We start from the raw sequence: 26,608 nt of genomic DNA, 5'->3' as shown, positions 1-26,608 counted from the left end.
AGTTTTTATGTATTTCTTGGTGTTCCCGTAAGAGTTCACATTATCTAATCTTTTCAGTCCATGAGGCGTGAATTATCTATCGCTTCCCTACCCTTTTACTGCTTATGACAGGAAGGAAAGTGTGTTCTCTTGGGGCTGCTCTCTTTTTCACTCCCCACCCTGGGGTTTCCTCCTTCTTCCCAAGTTCGGATCTTCACTCTTTTTTTCCTCCCCACTGTGGGGTTTCTTGGTGGTCTCCCCACTCAGGGGTTTCTTGGTGGTCTCCTCACTCTGGGGTTTCTTGCTGGTCTCACCACCCTATGGCTTGTTTCACTCTATCGAGGAACAGGTGGACACCTTTTCCCCGATATCTTCCTCTTAGCACCATCCTATTAGAATGACAGACAAAGAACCACAATTGAGAATCCGTGCATGAATCCTTGTAATATTCCTGTACCACGTCAGGTATATGAGAGACGATATGCACTCAGGCAACCATTTAGAGTGTACCCAGAAGCTGACATAGTGGAGGAAAGCTATCAAGAAGGATGTCCTTTGTCCAGCTGTCGGAATGCAGCCATGAACAGAATGGGTGTGCGTCAAAACAAAGTCTGACGACAGCAAAAGGATGTCATAAAGAAGATCTAAGAACCTATGCTGAAATTATGGGAAAATATTTAAGAATGACGAGGTAATTGGAGTACAAAGAGAAACATTTACCCAATGACACAGTAATCATGAACACAAAGAAGAATGAAGTGATTCACTAGTCAATAACTGTAAAAATACGCCACTTGCCTATTTTGTATGCATGTAGGTAGAAGCATGCTGTTGCCATGGAATGTTTCGACGCATGTAATGTATGTCAATGCCACTATGTATAAACAGTGGATTTCTGTTCAGTAGAGGAGGGAGGGAGTGAGTGAGCTCTCAGTGCTATGGTGTGCTGGGTGGGTGTGCTAGCGGGCTCATTGCTAGTGTGACAGCTGAGTGCTGGGGCCTTCGCTTGTTAGTGAGCAGCTGACTTCCCCTGCCATGCATAATAAACTGTGCTCCGTTTAAATATCTATCTCTGTGTGTGTCTTGTGATCTTATTTTGTCTCCATAGTATATCATTTTGTGACTTACAACTTCACTGCTGTCTGTCGTTTCACTATTTTTTGTATTTGTACTTATTGTTTTATATAGCGCTTTAATCCAAAGCTGTTGCTGGTTGTTGCTTTGGTTTTGGTTTTGGTGGAACTTGTCTAGAAGAACAGTACAATACTTGCCAGGTGTATACGATATCCCTGGCATAATCCAGCGTGTCCCTTCTGAACTTTCAACTCTTTCTTTGCTAAATATCTTGCTTGTAGCTCTCAAGCTTGCAATTGACGTCCTCAAGGGTCTTATTGAGTGCCTCCTCTGACTGTAGTACAAGTAGTTGTTCCTTTATCTCATCAATCTCTTGATATATAGTTGTCAGGGATTTGGAAAGTTTTTCTGTAGTAAGAAGGATGAGGTCAAGGGAACATTTGTTCAGGATTTGTCTACACAGACATCAGATTAGACTGCTTAAGGAACTGGCGGAGGACCTCTCCATTGCAATGAAACCGGCAGATAAAGGAGGAGCCCTAGTTATAATGGACTCCAATTTCTACAATCTAATTTGTATGGAACTCCTACTCGAGGGACTCAATAACTTACTTAGAAGTGGAGCAAGATCCAACAGGAGCTGTCATGACCATTATCATGGATACCATTTCTGAAGCACTAGAGATGGAATGGATCACACCTAGAATGGGTGAATATTTGATCAACAAATACCCCATAACACCCGTTCACGCTCTCCAGAAGATCCATAAAAATTCCAACAGTCCGCTTTTTAGGCCGATAGTTAGCAGGCACGGACAGTGTATTCAACCCACTGGCAACTTACTTTGATACTGCATTGCAATAATGGATCCAGACTTCATCCACATATCTTAAGGACACTTCACATTTCTTACAGGACTTCAGTGGAATTCAACAATTGGAACCTAGCATGATCTTGTTTTCTCTCGATGTGACAAGCCTATACACACCGATCCTTCATGGTGAAGACATTGAAGCTCTTGAATGGTTTCTATTGAACAATGATGATATTAAAATTCACAAAGTACTTGCCACTGAGTTTCGGACCATTATTTTGTACAACAACATTTTCTGGTACGAGGGCAAATACTTTCTACAGATTGCGGGGACATCAATGAGTTCTACTGTTGCGCCTACATTCACAAATATCTCTATGTATCATTTTGTGAATAAGTTTATCCTGCACAACGACACTTGGAGTCCAAAGCTGGTCTTTTGGAAAAGGTACATTGACGATGTGTTTGCCATCTGGAGGGACACCAGAGAGGAATTATATTCATTTTTTGAATACCTTAATGACTGCCACAAGAATATAAAATGTACTCTGGAAAAGGAGATCCAGACCTACACTTCCTTGATGTGCTAGTTACACTGAATGAGACAGCCTTGACTACAACAATCTACAGAAAACCCACAGATGGAGCGAACAAATTACTCATGTTCTTTTGGAAGAATTATTCTTTGCCTTACATTTTAACAACTTCCTTCCTAAACATCTCAAGGAGAGTCTCCCTTGCAGCCAATTCCTTAGGCTTAAAAGGATAGTATCTGACACCACCGCACCCATGAAAGAATATGAATGCATGTCTGTAGGGTTCAAAACAAGGGGGTATCAGCCTAAAATTATCCTGGATGATGCTCTCAGAAGAGTGGAGGTCCAACAACAGAGAGATCTCCTACAAACCAATCCTAAAGAGGAGGGTAACAGACTAATACCTACTTCGAAATTCTCAGCTCAGAGCCATCAGGAAGCAAAGGATCATTAAAAAAATGTATCAAATGGATCCTTATCTGAGCAAGCTATTTCCTGAATCTCCTATGATGGCGTATAAGAGAGCGAAGAATTTCAGAGATTCATTAGTGAAAGCAGAATGAGCATGGAAACCTATGCAACAAGTATTACACAAACAGAAGACGGACACTTTCCCATGTCTTAATTGCCAGCACTGTTCCAATGTAATCAAAAGGGGACGCATACGTCACCCCAACACAGGGAAGAAGATTAAGCTACGAAATGTTCTTAGGGTCCTACACGGCGGCAAAGCGCTCTTCTTTGAGACTCCAGAGGACGCAGCAAGGTGGATGGACGGGATGAACTGTCCAGATGGAGCAGCTGACCGAGAGTCAGAGGCGAACGATAATGAACTGATGTTTTCTTCTAGTAGAGGGTCGGGACTGGTGGGCTGATACTGGGTAACGTTCTAATATGGGGCGTGATTTGTGAGAGCAGGAGGGACTCTGATATACAAAGCAATGGGACATGGAGAACGGTAGAATGGCCCGGAGCTGTGATGGCAGAGGGCAGTTGGCAGTAATAATGTGGGTTCACTGGGAATAAAATATGGGAGCAATACCGTAGAACACGACTTCACCCCCCATTAGGTAGTTTAGGTGGGATATTGTAGTATAGTATCCACCTGTAGCAACCTTTGCAGCAACCTTTGCACCAGCGTCAGCAGGGTGGAGGTCGAGAAGCAGGGGAGCCTGAGATCCAGGGATGGAGCTGAGCAACAGTTGGGGAGGAAAGGAGTTGGGAGGGGGGTAGTTGTGTGTAGAGTTTGGAAGTACGGTTGAAGACCCAACAGGTAAGAGAATGCAGCGTATCCAGATATACTGAATAACAATAGAGAATGCATAATTAACACACAGATCCATTAGCGTAGGTGCCGATCTACTCTGAACGCAGGACATATGTCGGCGTTCGATGACACGAACTTCACGTGGCAAATGACAGAGGTATGATTCAGATAGATACTTACCCACCTATGGGTGAAATCATTACAATGATATTTCCCGGACATTGAAATTGATTCTGTTTCCCTCTCTTTCTTCTATCCCACAACGTTGCTGACATATAATCTGCATATGAATGTCACGCAAAGGTATGTTTCATCATTTTTGTCTAATGGATGTTTATATGTTGGACCTGTTTCTGAATGAATACTTACTGAATACACTTTGATAACTCATGATAATAATGCAGTTAATTTTACAGCCCTGAAGATGGTGCAAGTAGGCCTCCGAAATGCATTGGCTGATGTACACTAATTAGTCCCTTGTATTGGACTTCTGTCTCACTATTTGCCATTTGAAGAAAACATCAACACATGAATGTGCATTAAACAATTCCTGTACTTTTCATAAGCTTCATTGGATTTTGTTCTAATTAGAGAAAAAATACTTTTGTATATATAAAGAAAGAAACGAATATGCAAAGGAATTTTCAAATGAAATGAGTAACTAATCTTTACAGCTCCATTGGGAGCCAACTGAGAGCGCCAATTTTAATGAGGTAGTTTCACGTCATTTTTTTTCGCTATTGTAGTTACATGCACCATGTTGAGGTGCACTGTCTGTTGTTTGATGTGAAAACCAATAAAAATGTTTTTTTTAAAAAAACCTATGAGATTTTGCCACTTGCAATACGAAAAATGTTTTCTATGCCTTGAGATGCCCCTGTGGCAAATACTACATAGGCCAGACTACCAGACGTGCTACGGATCGATGGACGGAGTATAAATCCAACATCAGGGGGGGGGGGGTGTGGCTTGGCGGCCATGCTGTGGAGACACAGTGCTTCTGAGCTCCTGCACAATCCAACAAATGGATACGAGGAGCTGGGTGAATCCAGGCCAACAGACCGAGAAACTCGAAGGAGAGGTGCCTGAAGGTCCAAGGCATCGCTAGGGCAACGTTGGAGTGGAACCGGAGGACGAGGAGACAAAAGGAGACCCCAAAGCGAAACCCGTGCCGCCGCACAAAATGGCGGTCGCAACAATGGAGTATTGAGCCCTGGCGGAAGCCGCGGAAGAGGGGAGAGCGTCCAGATGTCTGAAGTCTGCCACCGATGGCGAGGGACACACCGACAGAGACACTGGGCCCCCTGCACAGGCGGTGAGAGGGAACCGGGAGACTTACAGCCCGGGTTGGCACCGGGCCCAGACCAGGAAGACTGGCCCCCTGAAGTGGCAGACAAGGGCGCGAGGGGAGACCAGCGTGGAGTGAGGCAGAGCGGAGAGCTGGAACGCCCGGAGGCGAAGGCCACGACACCAGAGCCGCAAGAGAGGGGAGCGAAGGACGGACAGCGTAGGCGCATGAGCCAGAACAACGAGAAGGCACGAGACCCTGGGATGCCCCCGGAGACCACATAACATCACCGGGAGAGCCAGTGGAAGGCGCGGAGCAGCCCCGGGGTCCAGGGCCAGCGGGGACCCAGCCCCAAAGAGCAGATCTGCCAGAACACCAGAGATCTATGTGGGCGGGCTCCCCAGGTGAATCAAGCGGACAGTGCCCCGGCAGACAGGAGAGAATCCCTGGGCTGTGCGACAGCAACCGGCTGTGCTGACGGACCCCCGACAAGAGGACAGCTGGGACAGCACGGAAACGATCCGAGGACCTTCAAAGGAGGCACGCAGGAGTGGAAGACCACAGAGCAACCAGCGGTCAGAGGGAAGCGGATAAACTGACACAGGCATCACGGGCCAGTACAGCCCAACGGAGCCCAAAATGACAGGCAGCCCTGGCAGGAGGACGGGCGAGGAGAGCGGTGGAATCCATCGGCGATACCGCACGCTACGGGAAGTGTGAGCGGATGCACCCTGGTGTACGGCGACGAAGCAGAGGTTCACCTGAAGGAGACTGTGGGCCGGACCAGCATGCAGCCAAAACAGGAGAGAAGAGCGGGGGAGGGCGCTGCACGCTGGCGATGCGAACACTGAGGCACAGGGCGGTGCCCAACACACGAGAGTAGGGGAACCCACATACCGCAAACAAGCACCCCCTTGTGACGTGGAGGCCCCCTCAAACCGCCCCAGAAGAACAATAAGGGGGAGAAATAAAAATGGCTCATCACCAATATAACAGCAAGGAGGCTGACACAGAGATAGGAGGACCCAGAAACTGCAACCATTAGACATTTGATACAAAGCCAGGGGTCCACACCAGCACATACGGTGGACCAGCAGTGCAAATCAGCAAAAGCATATTACGTGGGAGGACACAGTCCATGGCCTACGATCACTCATCTGCGAGGGCCCGGACCCGGGCGACCCAACAGACCCTGGGCTGCCAAGGAGCAGACTCACCGCTGGAGGAAGGGGAGACGCCCCACACAAAAGAGAAGCCGCAGCCCACAGGGCACAATAACACGGCCCCCTGAGGCAAGACCAGCGGGGCAAGGCACAAGGCACACTACGCGAAAGGGCATGGCCCACAGGCTCACCATCACAAATCTGTTTGCAAGAAGAGAGCAGTCTGACACCGGGACCCATAGACTACCGCTACTCTGTGTTGGGCGCGGAGCCAGGGGCGCACACCAGTAGACAAAGTGGATCAGCAGTGCAAGGCATCACAAGAATATTATGTGGGAGGCCACAGTCCACATGCCCATAATTACCAATCCACAAGCAGGAATAGAGAGAGCCCTGCATCAGAGACACTGATAAAGGCATAAATAGACAAGGAAGACAAGGACGAGGCCGGACAACCGGATAACAGCAACAACGCCGAGACAGGAGCAAGGGGACCCACATACGGCGGTCACACAGTGTTCGACACGTAACGTTGGGCCATATAATCTGATAGGGCGAGTAGCCCTGCCAGGCACACAGGATAAGTGAGAGGCATGAGACCACTGGAGATAGCCACGCATTGACTGGCCGGAAAAGGACGACCCTGGCATCAGGACATGGATAGGGTCACGCCCTTGTAAAGCCCCATGCAAACTGGGGGTTAGCTTAACGAACCAGAGTATCATAGCACACGGAGGCGGGGAGAAGGTGCCTGGACCCCGGACTGGCCCGCAGGCGGCAAGAGGGAGGTGCATCAAAACTGTGGAAGCCACGCCACGACTGCCCGCCACCAACAGGGCCCAGCCCCCGTGGGAGTTCCGGCGGCAGCAGGGAGGAGGCAAGATTGGGGCCCCGACGCAAGAGACTAGGCACCCCCAACACAGAGAGGTCAGAAAAGCAGAGAGGGGGGAAGGGAAAACAAACAAGCATGGAGGCGTTTTCCCAGAAAACAGATGCGCCCCAGGCGGAGGGGCCAGAAGCCAGTACCAGTACAACGGAAGCTGCACAGATTGAGAAGGGGAAAGAAGAGATATGTGTTCTGAAGGCCATAGCGGCGGTGAAAACCTCACTCGAATTGATGCAGTGATAGTGGATGTGGATGTGGGCCTCCTACGGCTAGATGTAAGGAACTTGTCAGAAAGGGTCGGCATGGCAGAAGAGCAGGTGCAGACAAACACAGCGAACATAACCACCACCCAGAGCCAAATGACAGAGGCACTAGACCAAATACGAACCCTGGAACAGAGGGCAGAGGATGCAGAAGGAAGAGCCAGACACAATAATGTGCGCATAGTGAGGGTGAAGAAGGCAGGGACCCCACATAAAATATTGAGCACCTACTGCTCCAAGAGGTGAGAGCAGGGAATCTGTCCCAGGGTTTCGTGGTGGAAAGAGCGCACAGGGCTCTAACCAAAAAACCTCGCCCGGGGGCGGCCCTAAGACCCATGATAACAAAGAACTTCAAGGACAGAGAAAAGATCTTGCCATTTTTGAGAGAGGGTGGGGTCAAAGCAAGGAACGCTGCTAGAATAACTATGGTCCCAGACTATACGGCGCAGGTGCAGAGGCGCAGAGCACAATTCTGGCCAACAAAGGAACGCCTTAGGGCCGCCAAGGTACGATTTATGCTGCTATACCCGGCCAAATTGAAAGTACTACACAACGGCAGGAAATTCTTCTTTGAGACCACAACAGAGGCCCAGGAATGGATGGACCAGCAAGGGATCCCACAACTAAGAGATAGGCATGAGCGGGACAACAAGAACCCCCTCCGATAACCCAAGAAGAAGTGCACTGGATAAATGAGTAACAGTTCAGAGACTCGAACCAGCAGTTACTTAGACACGGGACCCCGCAGTCCCTGAAGCAGCCCGCCAGACCCACAGAAGCGACTCCACAGAAGAACAGAATTTGTGATGCCAGTTTTAAGGCACCACGCTGCAAAGAGTGCACCCGCAGGAGGGAGGGGAGCACCTTGAAAGCGGTGAAGCCTGAGCAGAGGGGGTCGGGGGGCTGGGCGTTTGTTTTTGTTTATAGTTATAGGAGTTGTATGGTTAGTTTGGTTAGGTGAAGGCACTAGGGGAGGAACATGCATAAAATGATCAAGACACTGCAGAGGAAAAAAGAAAGATTGATTAGAGCTGCGCCCTAATACAGAGAACCAGAGAAACACACTGGGGACGAGGACCCGCACAGAAATGATGCGGGAGGAGGCCACTGGGGAGGGGAAGGACCAACACCACCACAACGAGTTGGTGTTAGGGAGAATTCTCTGTTAAGGCTAATTTCCCAAACCTAGTCAGTCCCCCAGCAGCTTTGCTGGATTTGTGGGGGTTATATTTTTCTCCAGCAAAGAGTGAGACTCTTTTTCTCCCACTCTTAGGCATGATTTGAGTATGTCCTTTGACTGTGAATGTGTTTTTTGGGCTATGGAGTCTTTTAATCCATAGGGCTTCATGTGTTTTTGGTATGTGTGTTACACAGCACCCTCCGTGCAGTAACACAGGGGTGTCATAGTGACCCCCAAACATAGACTCCATACCCTGGGACTGAAAACTCTCTCCCAGGGCATGTAAAGTCACCATTGGCTTTACTAGTCTCAAATTGTGAACAGAACCAGTACAAACCATCATATTGTGGAAGTACTGGTAGGGGTAATTCGATTGCCCCTGGGTCTGTTTTCCAAGGGGGCACTGTCCAGTGCCCCCTTGTCGAGTTTCTGGCTGGCAGTGGATGCATAGGAATATTTCCTATGGGATTTTCCCATTCATTTTAAACGCACCACTTTTTGGTGCAATGTTAAAGATATCGCCGGGTTATTTATTTAATATTTATTCCCCGGTTGGGTCTTTTTGCCAGGACTCAGTTTTAAAATGTGTTATTTTCCTACTCTGCCTTTTCTCTCCCTTTTTAAACAAATTATTGGAGTGCCATCTACGGTTACGCGCTCACCTCTGTTTTGCTAAATAAGTGGTGTCTTAACCTAGACTTGTCGAATAATTAAATAGGGAGGTGTATATACTTATAGTGACTGTGTTTGAACTTGCTTGATATATTAGTCCCAGTGTATTTTCATAAGTGTGTTTTAAATAAATAATGATATACTTTTATTTGGGAATATTTACATTCAGATGCCGGTGTGGTCACCAACCACTTATCTGCTGGGCATGTTCCGGAGAGGAGACAAGAACTAACACACTTGGCAAAAATGAAAGACCTGATGACAATACTGGCAAAACGCTGCATAGCAATGGCGTGGAACACAAGCACGGGACCCTCGATAGGAGGGTGGTGGACTGACTTGCACAAATGGGCAATAGCCGAAACATCGGTGTGGACAAGGGCGACGCAGAGGGGAGAAGGCAACAGTGGGGCTTGGATACTAGCATGGAACACACTTGTGCAAGAACTGTTTGGAAGCAATGGAAGAGACAGCATGAGCGGGTCAGGTGGCCGGGCCGAGAACTAATTAGACGGCGGAGGAAGCTCGGAGATCACAAACTGAAATGAGTCGAGCGAGTGAAGGCTGGCCCTCTCGCACCCAGGTGGAATACGCAATATAGCGCAGGAGCATCACGGACAGAGGAAAGAGGGGCCCTGCCGTGAATCGAGCAGATAAAAAATTATAAGGACTCCAACATGAAAGTGCCAGTAGAAATGTGTTGTGTGTGTTGTTGTTTACTTGGTTATTTGTAATATTTTGTGTTGAAAATGCAGATAAAAAAGGTTTTTAAAAAAAAGTCCAACATCAGTATGGAGAATCTCAAATCACCTGTCTACCGTCATTTGAAAAAGGCAAGACACACTGGTGCAAATGAGGTGTGTCATCCAGGAGGGGGTACACCCACTACCGAGGGGAGGCAACCTACTCAAAAGACTCTCACAGATAGAATAGTTTTAGATTTACCATTTGGATTCCATTAACCCACTCGGGATGAATGAAGAATTCTTTTTAGGACCCTACTTGTAAAATAACTGTTGTCTATTAGTGAGTACTCTGGCTGCTTTTGGTCCAATTGGGAGGGTATACTAGTAATCATGCCCCAAACCCTTGAAGTGATTTAAGATGACCCTATCCAGTATTTCATTTTTATTAAATTTGCTTTATATTTGCTATTTATTATATTTGTTATTTTTTTATATTTGCTTCTTGAAACACTGTATCTAGAGGAAACAGGGTACAGGTATCCTTATGTACCTTTCATGTAAGGTCTTGTGTATCATTTTGGGAATTAATAAATTTGAACATCAGACAAATATCTAGATACATTGGGGATATTTGGGATACTAGATGAATACACCACTGTAAATGTACAGCTTATTTTGTCAAATGCTGACTAACCGGCATTTATATATAATAGGAAACATGTGATGCTTCTATGCATATATCATAATCCTGTAGAATATGTATCTACATTAGACAAGATTCACGTCATTGGGAGGTAAAATGTATATAACGGTCCATACCGCAAATGAACTGATATATGGTCACTACTTGTATTACTCAAAGCTTAACTAACTCACCCCATCTTCATGATCGGCTCTGAGTGATTCCTAACACAGTGCACTATCACCTTGTTTACAACATTACAAGTTTTCACATTCATCTAAGATCACAGTGAAAATACAGGTAATGCTCCCCATGACAACTGGATAGGGACTCGCCGGCCATTACGGCTTTCAGTGATGTCAGCACGCCATAATGTACCTGCTTGCCATTAACAACCTTCCCCAACAATGCAGGCTGCAATTCTACAGCAGGCTTTGTTAAAAGAATACACGTGGTGAGTACAGTCGCAAGGATTCATATAATACTGACATTGATTAGGGTGGCAACATGGCTTGATGTTAGGTTCTTTTTTTGGCATTAGAAAATACGATTTGGAGTTGGAGTTTTACAGCCATCTGCTGATCCATAGCCACAGACTGAAAAAGCCTCTTCCCAGCAGGGGTCAAGTCCTAAAAACTGAAGTGGGGGGACTCATCAACAAACGCAATGGGATGTGAGGTAGCCAGAAATTAGCATATGATGGTGAAATATGCACATTTCATTAAATTGGATTTGCATAACCACCCAAATTGAACAGGACGAATCGCATTTGCCTTTCATAAAATCAACACACAGACAATACCAAGAGCGGATATTTTCTTCTAATAATGTTTTTGGAAACTTTAAAAGTTGTGCATGTTTTAAACTCCAACAACCAATACAAATGTTTTCCCTGGGACTTGCACTACCGAAATGCGACATTTCACCTTTAGTTGTTTGTCGTTGGATTATATAGTGTAGTGGTGAAGTGTCGGGCCTGCATACCTGAAGACTGTGGTTCGATCCCGAGGCTGGCTTTAATTCATAAAATCAAAAAGGACATTCAATGTCCATCATTTTAGCTGGGGGGGACTGAGTCCACCCTCTGAATAAAGTGGGGGGACTCCGTCCCACCGCGTGTACCCTCGACTTGAGCCCTGCTTCCCAGAGACTAACGAGCATTGCACGCTTCGTGTGGAGTGACATGTAAGTTAATAGGATGATTCCCTGTATTACCACGGTCTACTTGCATAGACAGGATGACTAGTTACATTTTCCCTGGTCTTTACCCCCTACATTGAAGAGTTTCCTATTTTTTCGAGTGAAATTAGTGACGAGGGGATTGTTGTCCCCATTATACTATTATTCTTTGACATCTAGATGAGGTGAGATTAGATGCTTTGGAATTTGACTATTTTATACATGGGTATATTATTATTAACAACGGGTGACTCCAAATGGCTGCTTTTTCAGAATTTCCTTGGGCATTGGGAATTTGATAGAACACTTACCGATGCTGCTTAAGACACCAATCTGAGATTGAGATGATTAATTAAGCTTCAATTAACTTTTGTATTCTTTAACTTTTGAATATCTGCATTTTCTACATAACAGGTGTATATTGTGACTCACTGAATTCCATTGTCTGTCATACTGCAGCCATATGAAGTAGTCATGACCCCCTGATTAAGAGCGCACCAGCTCAAAATGCATGGGGCATTTTATTAAAGGGAAAACCATGGACACCACAGGACTGTGTTTCAAGGTGTCTTGTTTAAACACATTTACATGACTACATAAATAGCAGTTTTTTGGCTTATTGCTTAGCAAGTGTTATAATCTTACTTCTACATAAATCCACTTGAGACCATTTATCTAACCTCTATAATCAATATTTGGCCTCTCTTAGCCAGTGATAGTGTGCAGGGGACGGGAGTTCCCCTACTGTGGGAACTTTGTTGTTTATTTATAAGTTTAGTGGCATAGACACGTCATGTTCTCCTATAGTGATTGGTAATTCGTCAGTAATAGGAACTAAGTTCCTAGCCCCAGAGAATCCCTGGCATTCATGGCAATGCCAGACATTGGATACTTCCCCTATTAAACACAGGAACAAGTCGCTCCAATGTCTACAAGAAATTAAACTGTCTTGCCTACTATCCTTACCCTGACTCTCGGTTCTTGTTGGGGGTCTGGTGCCACTGATAGTACTGAACCAATCAGGTTGCTCTGTGGGCTTTCCTATTGTGGATATAAATTCATCCCTGTACCCGTGAAAGGTTTTCCTCCTACCGCAGTCACACTCCCTATCGAGGGTGTGGATACTTGTGGAGCTCCTGTATTCACATTCCATTGTGGCACCATTGCTTGTTGTGTGTCTGTGCTTGCCGAGTTTGTACTTGCTTTGTTTGCATAGGCACTTACTGTGGTTGCCCTTGTGGCGATTACGATTGCAACTAAACTTGTTTTCACGTGGTGTTTTTGCAGCACCTGTGTCTGATTCTGCGTGTGATCTTGGGCATAATATTCCTGTGGGTCTGCATTATACTGTGGAGAATAGCCCATCCCCTCTCTTGGAGTTTGCCAGTTTTGCTGCATACCCCTTGGCTTCTACACATTCAGGCTATATGTCCTATTCTCCCACAATTCCAACACTGTTGTGGCTGTCCTCCATTAAATCCTCCTCTCCCTTGAGGGATTTGAAATCTGCTTCTTCCTCTTGGTCCATTCCCTCTACCTCTAGGCCAAAAATTATACCCACCTTGATCTATAGAATACCCGACATTGCTTGGCTGCGCTCATTTTAACTCTTGTGTTGCCACACCTTCACCACTTGTCAACACTGCTCCTTCTATAGCAAATGTTGACAATTTTTGCTGAACTAACTTTGCTTCCTCCTGCTTTCTACTCTCAGCTTTCTTCTTTTTCTTTTCTTGTAGTAATCGACAATGATGTACGATAGGCAAATGCATTTCTGGCCATGGCTTCGCTTCCATCCCTACCTATTTCTTCATCTGCCGGTGCACTACCTCAGGCAGTCCCTGACATAAAATATGATAGAATAATGCTACCGTTTTAACACAGTTCTCTTGTCTCAAGATGCCAATGTTCATGGATCTCCTGAATAAAAGCAACAGGAACTTTATCCTCATCCATTTTCCTTGTCATAATTCCACCCGTGTCTAATGTATCAGGATATTGTACTATAAGCGCCCACCATACATCTGCTCTGCAAATGTTAAATGGCTCTCCATCGTGTGTTGTGTTTTGATCTGTCAACTCGCATATCCTGCTCGTCTCCAAATGTTGTTAGCTCTCTCCCCTAGGATAGCTGCTAGTAGGCCTATATGTCACCCACTGTTAACTTCATTCCCAATGTCATTCTTTCTAACTCGTGAATCAATGTTCCCGGCACCTGCAGTCAAACTAGATAATTTACATTTCAAACTACCTTCGTCCATTTGTGGCCACAGAATATATTGTGGCTGTCCTCCCCCTTTCTCTAATAATGGAAATTGTGTAAATGATGGTCCACAATCGACCCCTCATACACTTCTTGTCTTCCAGGTGGGGCTAGTTTCGCCCATTCATCTCCCTCCTGGCAATTACCCTAATCTACTTACATAAGGTGGGGTTATATCCCCTGCACTGGTGGTCATTCAGAATATGGTGTCGGTTCTGGTGTTTTTTTTTGTTTTGGGTCTTCTAAATCTGTCCACTTTACCCCTCTTTCTATGCTTGGATCTATAGAAAAACTTCATTGCCTATATAAATCCCCAATCCTTTCCCTATGCCTTCTGCGTCATGATCATCAGCCCATGTCTGTTTTATAGGTATCCCTTGCAGTTCCCTGCGGGGCTGTTGTGACCCTCTTTTCTTCCCATCGTTCCTGTGCTTCAATTGCTACTATACATCTATTAACAATGTGCTCTACTTCATCATCCCTTTGTCCCCTACTCCTTTTAATTTTTTCTTCCCTCCTTCAAATCTCCCTTTTCTCTTCTTCCTCTCACCTTCTTTGGAACCTATGTTCTTTCAATCTCTGTGCTTCTATTTCATCACATTTCTTTTCCTCTATTCTCTTTCTCTTTCTTTTGTTCTTCACACCTTCTTCGTTCTTCCTTTCACTTCCTCTCTTTTTCCTTCTGCTGTTTGTCTGCCCTTTCTCGTTTATTTTCCTTCTTTTCTCATTCCTCTCTTTCTTCTCTTTCTCCAACATCATCAATGCCCTTTCCATCTAACTTGAGTAGTATCTAACATCCCATCCACTTGTTGTGCACTATGGTCACTTATTTGGCTTTTTCCTTCTTTTTGTCTTTTAGCTTCTTCTATCTCTGTCTGTCCCTTCTTTCGTCACACACTTTAAATTCATCGCATGTTGACCTATATTTACGTTCTTTAATCTTGCTCTCTACCATGTCCTCACTATTATAAGCGGGGGGCGAATATGTCGAATTAACATCAACCGCTGCTGCTTTTAACTCCTTTTAAAGGATAAAATCCCGGTTTATCTTCAATTGCATAATCTTTAGGAGGATAAAGAGGAGCCAAGGGCATCCCGTCCTCCCCTTTATGTTGATTAAGCATCCACTCCATTTTAGGTAGCTCTTCTTTCTCACTCTGATACATTTTACAAAGTTCTAAAATGGCTAAACTTTTCTGTAACTTCCCTGTATATGCAGCATGTAAGTATGTTGTCATGTGTTGCAATACTGTTCATGATAGCGAACCTTCTTGAGGCCAAGGCATGATCATTTTGTCAGCCAGGCCTTTTACCCACTCAGCATGGTATTTACTGACCTTGTGTGTGTATCTCGGTAGTGTTTTGCACAGGTGTAGCAGGGGAGTGTCCTCCATAATAAAAAGTCGTTTTCAACTGTCAATACTTAACAGTTCTTGTACTCTGTTTATTACTTAAATTAATTATACCACAACAATCGATTCGGGCAAGCACAATAAATTGCTGGCCATAACCCCAAAATAAACAAAAAATTTAAGGCAATTTTAAAGTCTATACAACAATGTTCTTTTTATTCCTTCGTTTATAGTCCTATTCATTCTTGCTGTCCTGCTATTTTATTATTGACACTTTAAGAATATTATTTCACTTACTATTTTTTCTCAAATTTTATCCTGACAGATTGACATCAATCATTTGATTTTAGAGTCTGATAACCAACTAAATTACTATTATTGTTTTATATCTCTTGGTTTAAACAACTCATTGTTGACATTCATAACCCCAAACAAATATGCACTTTACTTTTCTACGATCGTATTCTTACATTCTCTAGTAAAAGTATCTCATCTCAGTTTTACCCCATCTTTCAGTTTGACACGCATTCTTTATCTCGGCCTTGCCTTAGTAAGCTCTAAAATATAGCTGATTTGGAGTGTAATGCGTGCCCTTCTGTCTCCTTAGGACCAGGGATAAAGAATCTCTCTCTTTTTCTTTAAAACGAATCCTGTTACCAGATATATTTACACTTGTAATGCAATCCCTCTGCAGATTTGGTCTCTCTCCTTGAGCCTTCTCGCTTACTGTTATAAAATACAGACATCCATCTTTTCATCATAGCTGCTTCGTCCGTGTGATATTTTTTACTGCAGCAAGCTTCTATGTGTCTAGTCTGAGGTAATAGTATCACAAATTATGGAATGAAGTCCCTTTCAAAATGGCTGCCGCGATTGCAGGGTCGAGTGCCTCAGAGTCCTGGAGCCCTGGACACTTCCTTTGGCCTGTCCTGATTGGCCTCATGCAGGCAATGAATTATGCCTCCAATAGGAGCCGGCAGGCAAAGCCAGCACCCCACTAAGGCCCTACCATAAGACCCACTCCTGTCTGCCGTGAACTGCAGCAAGACTATCTAGAGGGGCATGTGTGCCTTTCCCCTACCGCCATCTCAGCAGCTGATGTTGCTGTAAAGGTAAGCCCTGATGTGCCTGATTCCTTTAGCAGTATCCACTGACCTGCATTGTGTTTTGATCACATATTAGGGAACAAAGTCCCTTTCAAAATGGCTTCTGATGTTGCGGGGTCGAGTGCCTCTGAGTCCTGGATCCCCAACACACTTCCTTTGGTCTGATTGGCCATATGCAGCATTATGCCTCCAATGGGAGCCAGCAGGCAAAGCCGGCCCCACTAAGGCCCTACCCTAAGGCCCACTCCTGTCTGGCCATATGCAGCCATAGCCAGCTCACCGGCCAGGATCCTGCTACAGTCTCCCAAACCAGCCTGCACGGCCCAAAATTACAGTAAAGTAATGGCGCTCCCCTACCTCCTGACACTGGTACATCACATCTTGTAGCCAAACCTGCAGGAATCTTGCGACCAACCCTCCAGACGGACCAAACATAATTGCATGCACTGCCCTCATCCTCCCACTCCTACGATCGGAACATCATCAACAACTGAAAGGTAAGAGGCGCACTAGCACCTCACCCAACCGTCGGAGCGCCCTGAATAACGCTACAACCGACCCACAGTCTGCCCGTCTACTGCCTTCCCTGCCCATTTACAGTCAAACCTGGCCCCCTGCCCTTGACTATGACAATCTCTGTTGCCCATCTGAGACCAAAATCCTTACCGCTGAGGCCTGGCCATTACTGCCACGATCACTGCCTCTAACTGCCTCCTATTGTGCTGCCCTGCCACTCATTGAGCCCTGTATGGCCTCTAACTTGGCCCTTGCCTCCCTAGGTGTCACACTCCCAACCCTCACTATGTTCCTGGCTGCACTGACATTTACCGCCGACTTTGTGCAGTGACGGGCACTGCCATCAGGGAATGCCATCCGGCTTACACCACGGGATGCTCCCCAACTGCCACCACTAACTTTATGGTCTGCGCGTAAACCCCTCCTAACAATGCGCAATGATGTAACATCTGCAACAGTGCTGCCTGCCAGTCTGTACGTGGTCCAGCCTCCACCATTGTTGTGTTTGCCATCTCTCATAACAATGCTATGATGCTTGGTACTGTTCATCCAATATGGGCTGATACCCTACGTGTAGACCACAATGTACCGCCATTTGTATTGCAAAGCCCCATTTGTAATATCGCTGGTCAGACACTGCATCACAGTGTGGAATGGAGCCTCTACACTAGCACTGCCCACCCTCCCTCCACCTACTCTCTTCCTACCTGCTATACAAATCACAGCTGCTATGCTAACCAGAGGAACACCTTCTCCAGTGCCTGAGCCCTTTCTTAAAGCCATAAGCATTCCTTCACAGATCGCTGCGAGTGCTAGCCTCTGCAACACTTCCCTACCCATCCCCACTTCCCCTAGGCAATTCTGGTCAATTGCCTGACTTTACCTCACCCTTATATTGGGACCCAAGACCCCTCAACCTCTCACATCACTCGCAACCTACGTCCCAACAGTACCACCCCCTGCTTGGGTACATCCTGTCGACCCAGACTCTGGTCTTGGACACTTCAAACCCCTCCTAGTGCTTGCTGCCCTCCCCTAGGAGCCAGCAGACTGGCAATACTGAGCTCCCAAACTCTCCCACCATCCCTAAACATGACCCAGCTGACCACCCGCACTACATGTACCACCCACACTAAACACCTGGACTCTTTCAAAAGCGATCTCCTCAATGTAAGATCCCTACGCGCTCATGCTACCGAAATACATGATCTTATCCTTGACTCACATCTAGACATCCTCGTGTGAGAAACCTGAAGGTATTTCACTTACTTGTCCCTGGGGATCTGTCATCCAGGTGGCCAGGACACGGCCATCGTTATTGGATCCAGTTCCTGGGGGTGAACCAGTGAGGGAGGATCACCTGGATGGGGGGTGCTCGGGGAGTGGTAGTAGGACACCAACAGGTGAGATGCAGTATCCCCCTTCTTATAACACCTTTTCCCCATCCTACCACGTTGGATACTCAAACACTCTACCCCTCCCACTTTTCCAACATGAACACTTTCGCACACCACGTAAGATAATGGACTAACACCAGAGCAGTTTACCTGACATGTCCCAATATAAGGGTGAGGTAAAGTCAGGCAATTGACCAGAATTGCACACACCTGACAGCCCTTTCCATTCCCCATAGGGATAAAAAGTGAAGCACAAGAGCACACAACAAGCAAGGCAGACCGCACAACGAGACAGCTATCCAAATATGGCAGTTCAAGAAGAGGAGAAAGATGCCGAGAATCGAGAGGGTGATAAGGAGAGAAACGACCTTGCCCTTTCCGACCCAGACTTGCGAAGCCATTGTAGAAGGAATAGTAAGACTGTGAACAATAGCCAAGGTGTGTGGCAGCAGATGTCAACGTTACACGGAGCATATCTATGCTGAGAAGCAGGACAGAGAGGTCATACAGGGGTCCAGCAAAATCCTCTGTACAGTCGAAAGTCTTTGACCGACAAACCAATGGAAAGCTAAGGAAGATGAATCCCGCTTAGTGAGAAAGGAGAAGGTACTGTGTGGTTGGCAAGAGTGAACCCGACAGAAGGATGCCGACAGGAAGGGGTAAAGCATGTTGCCCTGAAGAACATTGTAATGACAAGAGTGAACCTGATGGAGGAAGGAAAGACATTAAGACTTCTGAATGTGACAGGCAAGAGTGTTTTGTGAAAAGCTGTAGTGAACCCGACAGGCGGAGGCAAACATTCAAAAAGGGTCTAAGCCCGGAAGAGGGGAACCCATGTGTGAAAAGCCATCACCCACCGACATGTGAGCAACAGTGAAAGTCTTTTGAATATAAACTGGACAGAACACGATGGAGGGAAGCTGAATTTCGAGAGGGGTCTGACGGCAGAAGAGGGGCACCCAGGGGTGAAGAATCGCCACCCAAGTGCAATCCTAAAGGAACTTTTTGGTTGATATTTTTTAACACATCAGGTCCTCGGAGGCAAGAGACTTTTTGCAGAAAAGAGAGTTAACCACAAAAGGTCCTTATACCTGAGAACGGAACTGTTGTCTCATGCTGGGAAAGCTCAAGATTGTGCTGTGCTCGAGAGTCCCACTTTGTTCCGTGCTCAAAAGGTGGGGAAGGGAGACCCCTGCTACCACCTCCTGACTTATTATTTGCGAACACTTCTTTCTTTCTTGTGAACAGCATCCCACACTCTTTTTTAATTTAGTTATAAGTATTGGCAATAGATTTTGTTTTAGTATAGGCCCCTTTTTATTTGACAAGACGCCACTAGGACTGCATTATTATTATTTGATGGACGTAGCTTGCTCCCATTTTAGATTTAGGTTTAGATTAGGCGTTTTTCAAACCTGCATATACAGTTTAATAAACACCCTTGAACTGGGATCACTTGGGTCTGTCTTCACTGTTTTCACCATGTGTTCCTTACACTAGCCACCACAGACTCATGGCTACATGAGGCCTCAGGCCCATTACTCTCTTTATCGATACCTCCCAAATACACTATCTTCGAATCCGACCGTATCAATGCGATAGGAGGAGGGGTAGCCCTCATTGCCAAATCCTCCCTAAAAATCAGACCTTGCCCTCTACCCACCATCGCTGGTTATGAACTGCTGCTCCTGAAACTCTCCACTGACCTTCAAACTACCTCTATCCTGCTCCTGATTTACAGGCAACCTAATGGTCCAAGTTGTCCTGACATTGGCATCCCGCTCTTTATCACACCCTTCGTAAAACCTACTACCAAATGTGTCAAACTTGGAGAACTGTACCTGGGCTATAATGATCCTACTAACCCAAAAGCCGCTGTGCTCGTCATGGCCCTCGATGATATGAACTTCTCCCAATTAATAAACTCACCCACTCACTCGAAAGACTGCGTCCTTGACTGGATCCTATCAGCAAACGCCCCCATCAACATATCCAACATAGACATATTTCTCTGGTCCGACCACTTTCTCATCCACTTCAATCTCTCATTGAGCAAACTCATCAGAACCCCAATTACAACTCCCACCCCTATAAAAGTCCACAACCCACGTGATTTGAAACACAAGGATCTCAGACCATCAGTCATAGCCTTGCTCAGAGCCATACGCCAGAAGTTATTGCTAACCAATTTCACTCCTGTCTGCTCCAACCCCTTGCTCTACATACACCGATCATACCCTCTCAAACCCAACAACACCTGGTTTTCTGAGGAACTCATCTGCCTACACAGTGGGGAAAGAGCCCTAGAACACATTTACAAAAACACCCCTCTCCCACCAACTACCCGGTGCTCGCCACCGGGACCAGCATCTATAAAAAAGAGGTTATCAACTGCAAAGCTTATAGTTTCAATGATAGAATCGCCAACACTAGTTCTTTTTAAAAAAAAGATTTCTTTATTAGTTTTTCAACGAAACATAATATCTTCACATGGATTTCAACAAAATATTGTAAAAAAACAACCAATATCTAAAATCCCAGAACATCCCACCTTGAATACATCAAAAACAATCACCCTATGTGAACTATAAAATAGCAGAACAATACTAAAAGTACTCACCAACACACACAAAACATCACAAAAGACAACATTAATGGAAAAGAGGGAGAAGAAAAAAAAGTTAGACTTTTTTTTATTTTATCCTCTCACACTTCTCTTCTTCCCCACCTCTCACCATCTCGCTACTACATCAATCATAAAGGCCATTGAACGATACCCATAATGACAGATAGTTCTCCTCTTTACCTTTATTCCTCATTGAGATCTTATCGTACTTTGATAGAATCTGTAGCTCCACCAACCAGTCCTCAACATTAGGTTTCTTCCTCGTCTTCTAAACCCTAAGGATCAGCTTAATCGCCACCATCACAGCCCTGTCAATCCAGAAATTGTGTTTCCTAGTGCTTGTTCTAACAGAAGAGAATTATTTGCAATCCTTAGAGAACCTGAGACCCTGATTCCACCCAGTGCTGCCTCACGCATCGACAAAGCCTGTTGTACCACAATGCAAGACACCCTCTCACAGAAAATAGAGACACTACTTACAAAGATTACTGGTAAAAAAGTACCTGCCTGTTTGCCAGTATAGCACCCCTACCTGAGGCTGCAGTCTGCGCCAGCAACCTTTCTGCCCTATTGACACCCCAATTCTCATTCAACCAAGTCACACTAGAGCAAGTAACCAACACCATCAGAGCTCTCAAATCCTCCAACTGTAAAGGAGATCCCTGCCCTGCTCATCTAGTAAAGCTTTGTGCTACCACGCTAGCCCCTATCATCACCGAATTTGCCAACTCTTCCTTCCTGAACAGCTTAATACCCCCCCACCATCAAATCCGCCTGGGTCCCATCATTGCTTAAAAAAGAACTCCCTTGACCCTGCCATCCCTACCAATTACCAGCCCATCACAACTGTCCCATTGCTCCTCAGAACTTTGGACTGCCTAGCTTACTCCCAAGTCCAACAACACCTAGAAAAAAACCACCTGCTTGACAAAAGGCAGTCTGGCTTTCGTCCCAAGCATATTAAGGAAACTGCTCTGATGAACTTAAAAATGCAAATGGACTCTTTCTGCGACTCAGGCAAGCTAGCCATCCTCCTCCTGCTATATCTCTCTGCCGCATTCGACCTTGTTGACCATAACGTACTTTATCTCCACCTGAGCCAGGCTCATATCGCTAAGTAGACAATTCCTTTATCCTTTTAACTGCCTCACCCTAGCACGTGCCCTGATCCTTTCCAAGCTTGATTACTGCAATGCCCTCCTCATGGGCAGCTCAACCTTGAACATGTCCAAACTACAACTTGTCCAAAACAAAGCCGTCCGTGATGCCCTTGGCCTAAAACGCTCTGAGCACATTACAGCCATTAGACGAGAATCCCACTGGCCCCCTATCAAAGCAAGGGTGTATTTCAAAACATTGTCCATCGCTCACTGATGAATCCACCAAGAAGCCTGCTCTTATATCAACAGTTGCATCTCCATCAGTGTCCCAGTGCGTTTGCTCCGATCTGCTCACCACCCTACGCTTTAAATACAAAACAGCAGGTGGTGTCAGCTTCTGCATCACAGCCGCTGTGCTCTAGAACTCTCTCCCTGCACACATCAGAAATGAACACTCCTTCAATAAGTTCAAGAAACTGGTCAAGACCTGGCTATTTGACAAGTATGAATAACTTTGGCCCTGCGTCTGCTGCCAATCTTTTTGTGTGTAATGGATCTCTTCCTGCCTATGTTCTAAACGCTGTGATACTCTTGGGTCTGGGCGTTACATAAATGTCCAAAAAATAAATAAATAAATCTATCTTGCGTTTCTGCAAATGTTCATCGACTGCATCTCTTCTCACTTACCTTCTCAGTATATATGATTTCTTCGTATCTGCATAAATGTTACTTTGTTACTTCAATCACATCTTCTTTCTTTAAGTATTTGCATATTGTTTCACTATGTCCTCATATCTTCTCTTCATGACATCACTTTTCTCTTGTCTGATTTCACTTATAGCTCTTATATGTTCATTGGTGTATGCAGATATGGTCTACCATGACAGTTTGAGGGTACATTCGATACGGTTGTGCATAACGTCTTTCATATCTTCGATGAGGTACTGGGACGATACCAGGTGACATGCACAGTGCTTTCTTGTTCTTCCAATATGATGGAGGTGAGGGGGCGGGCACTATAGATGACGTGTACATCTGCCTCTCTACAATGGTCTGAGTTCCTGAAGTGGGGTTAAGGCCGCACGCTGACTGTTCAGACGATGGGGCAGAAAACACCTATGTAACATGTACAAGTGTTTCTGTCTTTCTCTTCTACATACATATGAGAGTTTAAAAAAATCTGCATCAGGGCCCTCTCCACTGGGTTCCAGAACCAGAGAGTGGCACAGAACACATCAATTGTAAATAATTTGTATGCAAAGAAGCTTCTCACTTATAAACCACCATTCAGACTGTAGGGCTCATTCCAAGTTAGCCGGTATATGGTAAAAGTGCCGGTAATAGCTGCTCTTTTACTGGTCCGGCCAAGTACGGGTTTGCTGGAACACAGTTGTCAGAACTTTCAACTGGTATCCTCTGATCCAGAATTACTGGCAAAAATAATACCAGATTTGCCAGAAACCTTCCCCGGTAATACCGGTAAAATGGTATCGCTGGCATATTATGAGATTGAATTTGCCCGTAATACCAGCTGATATTTTCTGGTAATACCGGCAAAACCATGGCAGAGATGGCAACACCTCAGAGCAGCCTATAAATGGACACAGGTGAACGAAATAAGGCTGCAGGTGCACCCAATACACCCAGGTGCACCCAATCCACCCAGATGCACCCAATGCACACAGTCAGAGTACAAAAAGTCCACACCTTCCCCAAAAGGACTTTCCAACTCAACCATTTTTCCAGTCATTGTTGCAAATATGGAGCTGGAGGTGCTGCATGCCAATCTACAGCTGCAGCGGCGGAAGTACCAGCAGATGCAACAGGAGGCCAGGGAGAGAAAGAGGGGGAGGATAACACTGATGGGGATGCAGGTGGCGAGGCAGAGGCGTGCAGTGATCCCTCGCACAAGGGCCACACCCTGGGCCCTCACTGACAGGCAGATACTAACTCTGTACTGCCTAAACAGGGAGACCATACTTGACCTCCTGATCCACATCCAGGTGGACATTGGAAGCTGGATCTATATCAGGTCAGCCATACTATTTTTGGTGAAGCTTGTGTCGGTCCTGCACTTCCTGTCCAGTGGCACGTTCCAGCATTCTGTGAGCTATCTACATGGCATTTTGCAGCAGGCCTTTTCGAGAGGTCTGGTGCAGGTGCTGGAGGCCCCCCTGAGCCATGTGCACCAGCACATCGCCCTCCCCACCACCCAGGCACAGCTCAACGCCACCAAGACCCGCTTCCATGTAATTGCAGGCATGCCCAATGTGGTGGCAGCATTGGACTACATGAATGTTGAGCTCGTACCCCCAATGCCTCAGAGGAGCTCTACAGGAACCGGAAGCAGTTCCATTCCCAGAATGTCTAGGTCACATGTGATGCCAACCTTACCATCACGCACTGCTGGGCCTGATTCCCAGGATCAACCCATGATGCAATGGGCTTGCGTAACAGCAAGCTGCCGGCCTACATGGAGTATCACAGAAGGCAAAAGACCTGGATGTTGGGTGATTACATGTACAATCCCATCTAATTTGCAGCATGAGTGGCAGGCAAAAGGGGGACAACAATGTCACGAATGCATGTCGGAATGGTCCCTGTACATGCAGGACCCACAAGCGCACCCCTTAAATGACATGTCACTACACAAGAGAGTAGCACATGACTGGGGATGCATCAGTCACAGACCGGGCCTATCCAGCCCCAACAGGACAATCACACACAATGCAGTACAGCTACCAGAATGCAACACCTCCCCCTATGCAATGGCAGTGAATACATTGACCTGGCTACCCAGTGTCAAGTCTGGAGATGAATGAAAGCAACAACAACAAAGACCAAGTTCTATACTCAGTCACAGGGGACAACACATTACATGTGATGCACAATTACCTGTGCCTATCCACATGACCGGAACAGGCTGCCAAAGCACACACACATCCGACGTTAACTCTACGGTACAGGCCAAGACAACGTTACCCAATATGACGCCGTAAGTTGTGCCACCCAATGACAGCCCCATGCATGGGATGAGACACTCCCAAACAACTACTGAGGGTCACTACCTTGCCATCAGACCTGGCATACACTTTGTTCACAAGTAATGACCCACACCATCATGGATGCCACACAGACCAACTGCACATGTGACCAGACTCCCATCAGATACCACGGATGGTGGCAATACAAAGGCAGGCCCAGACCACCCACCACAGCATGGCACCCTCACAGTCAAATACCAAAATGTAATGTGTGTTGGCCGTGCACTGTATGCCAGTATTTTCATGTCAGACTAGGCAATATGAAATGGGATATGCATTCACAGTTTGACCATTGAGATGCTGCGTGTCAGGCAATACCACTGCAGGGCATCATAAATCACACCTGTGTCCTCCCCCCTTGTAGGTGACTCTGGATACCCACTGCTTCCTTGGCTGATGACCCCTCTGAGGATTCCCCAGATGCCGCAGGAAATGGCATTTAACAGGGCCTACGTGAGTACCAGGGTAGCCATTGAGCATACCTTTGTCCTCTTAAAGGTCTGAATCAGACGCCTACACCGGTCTGTGGGTGCATTGATGTACAGGCCAGACAAGGCTGAACAGATAGTGCTTGCCTGTGCAATGTTGCATAACATCTCCGTCAGGTGCAGCATACCCCTGCCCCCATATAGGAGCATGCCTCCCCAAGAGGATGATGATGCAGCGGTAAGCGGTCTCATGCATGTGCACACTGAGGGCGTGGAGTCCAAGGATGGGCGCATGGCCCGGCATGAACTGCTTGAGAACTTTTTTGAGTTTACCCTCCACTCTGCACACCCCTTGCACTTTTGTAAATAACATGCACCATCACAGCAAACACTTTTTGAAAAGGAATGTCCAGCCATTGCTTAAGTGAAATTATTTGTATTGTAACGTAAATAGTGGCAACCCCAAACACCCTCTACCCCCACGCTCCCCAAACATTCTTCTTCTGCAAAAACCCTTCTCACCAAACCCCCCCCAGCCCTCGGTGGTGTAGGCGGAGCTTGGTTGGTCATATCCCTGGCCCTGCATGTGCTGCAGGTTCAATTGTATGCCGTGTTTGATGGCCTCAGCTGTGGCAGAGGCAACCTCATTGCCCTCATTCACCCTTTGGTCAAGGGAGACCAGGGCGCCAGTGGCATGTCTGAGTTACCTCAGGGTAACATGTTTGGGGATGCTTGTGGTCTCGTGCAGAAGGGATGTGACCTAGCAGTTCGGGCTGGACTGCCCCTTTTGGGGTGGGACCAAGCCTGATTTGCATATGGTCTTTCCCCTTCTGTAATGGCTTGGCAGGCGAAGAACGATGGTCTGGAGGGTGCCCAGAGCACTGCCAGTGGTTAAGATTCATTCTAAACCTTCCAGCCATCACCTCTTTGTTTTTGCTTTGTCACCCCGAGTGGGACGGGTATGCCCAGACGTGGGTCCCGTGCCTGCTGGGCCTAGAGACCCAAGCTACTCCTCACTGATGAGCCCCAACAAGGGCGATACATGTTTGGGGATGCTTGTGGTCTCGTGCAGAAGGGATGTGACCTAGCAGTTCGGGCTGGACTGC

At 46.3% G+C, this 26,608-nt stretch overlaps 1 protein-coding gene across 1 annotated transcript in view; it reads left to right on the top strand.

Annotated features, from left to right (window-relative positions):
* LOC138570103 (prostatic acid phosphatase-like) overlaps window positions 1-26,608 on the top strand; it is a 406,974-nt gene that overhangs the window by 339,743 nt on the left and 40,623 nt on the right. The window lies entirely within an intron of this gene.

Source organism: Ambystoma mexicanum, chromosome 2q, assembly GCF_040938575.1.
Source record: "Ambystoma mexicanum isolate Mex_15411 chromosome 2q, UKY_AmexF1_1, whole genome shotgun sequence".
Classification (NCBI taxonomy): domain Eukaryota; kingdom Metazoa; phylum Chordata; class Amphibia; order Caudata; family Ambystomatidae; genus Ambystoma; species Ambystoma mexicanum.
This window is presented reverse-complemented; position numbering and strand designations above follow the sequence as displayed.